The 1,525-nt window shown below is 45.4% G+C and overlaps 1 long non-coding RNA gene across 1 annotated transcript in view; it reads left to right on the top strand.

Annotated features, from left to right (window-relative positions):
• The first annotated feature begins 980 nt into the window (after positions 1-980).
• Positions 981-1,525, top strand: part of LOC125324193 — a 15,482-nt gene continuing 14,937 nt past the window's right edge. The window contains exon 1 of the long non-coding RNA XR_007202855.1: positions 981-1,182. This is a non-coding gene — a long non-coding RNA (uncharacterized LOC125324193). The remainder of the gene's footprint in view (positions 1,183-1,525) is intronic.

The following is a 1,525-nucleotide window of genomic DNA, read 5'->3' on the forward strand; positions in this document are numbered from 1 at the left end:
TTTAGATTTTTTTTTGCTTACGTTTCAAGCATTTCTCTGTGATCTTCATCTGTTGCTGGAGATGATCATATGTATCTGCTTATTTTGAGAACTAGTCCTCCAAGCAGTTGCTCATGGAACTTGAGCAGCCATGGGAATTGCAGCTTGCTGCTGGCCTGGACCTAGGAGAAGCCAAAATGGGAATCCTGAGTAATCCCAGGAGAGGGAAAGTGTCTCCTCCATCAGCACATTGGCTGAAACCTGGCATATGGGCAGGACAAGCAGACATTTTCTTCCTTGCTCTGTGAGCCCTTTTCATGTAAACTGTGCAGAATAGAAAATTCAGCTGTTCCCTTTTCCCACAGGTTAGCATGGATAATAAAGACACTTCACTCTTTGCTTTCAGATATTTTTCTAAACTATTTTGATCCTTGTAACATTTATACTAACAAAGAAATTCCACTGCCTCCTTGTCTCCCTTCCTCCCACCCCCACCCCAATAACTTGCTCTATCTTGTAACTCTGACTTGATTTTTGGCATATATTTGCATACATTAGAAACGGAGAGAGGATTAAAGTTTAAGAGGAAATTGTGGCTAGTGTGAAAGGGGAACAAAAGGACATCTGTGAAGTAGCCCACAACTGGCAAGGAAAGCTATTCCACCTCCAGCACCAGCTGCAGGGGAAGTGGTGCCCACTGCCCCAACAAGACTTTCTTTGTTTCACTGCAAAAACTGGGAGTGGTGGCTTTTAAAGTGACACAATTTGAGGTGAGGAGCTTCCCTTTTTCCTGCTCTATTCTGATATTGTATGGGAACAGATGTTTTCTAAGCAAGTAATTTCTCCCAAGATTACCCTAAAAAAATCTTCCAAATCCAGAGGGAGTACAGATTTATGGTGCTGGGTCTCTCTGCACCCACAGGCAGGCATGCAGGAGTTGCTGCTGTAAATGTCTCCGGGGCTCACTAGCCCTCCTAAACCTGCCACTTCCTCCCAAGGCAGAGGAGGACATTTTCCAGCACTGCTTGGTCCCGCAGCAGCAGAAGGAGCTGGAGACTGTGTGGAGGATGTGGCAGATGGGGGAAGGTGATGCGGGACAGGAAGCAAGCTGGAGCTGAAGGGAAAGCTTGAGAGTAAAAGAAGAGGAGGACAAAAAGATGCAAACAGAAAGAAGAAATGTGTGCAAAACTGGCTTTCAGTGAGGTAAGAAGGAATTGAGCTTGTTCTGAGGAGGAAAGTCAGAGAGGAAAGAGGTGGGGAAACACAGGAACGTGAGCCTTATCCCACCCAGTTGAGGGAGACACTTTCCACTGTTGAAATGGTGGAAGCACTCTGGAACCATTATAAAGGTCCTTTTAATACTCGGTGAAAACAATACTCCTTGCTTACCTTCTACTTACTCCTACTTACCTTCTACTCGCAGATCCTCTGCAAGGTGTTCATCCTCTTGCTGGGGACACTACAGAGAGCAGTGTTTTGAGGCAGACTGATCAAACCTCTCTCCTAACATTTGCTTTTCTCAAGAGTTTAAAGTGCTGCAGCCACT

Source organism: Corvus hawaiiensis, chromosome 3, assembly GCF_020740725.1.
Source record: "Corvus hawaiiensis isolate bCorHaw1 chromosome 3, bCorHaw1.pri.cur, whole genome shotgun sequence".
Classification (NCBI taxonomy): domain Eukaryota; kingdom Metazoa; phylum Chordata; class Aves; order Passeriformes; family Corvidae; genus Corvus; species Corvus hawaiiensis.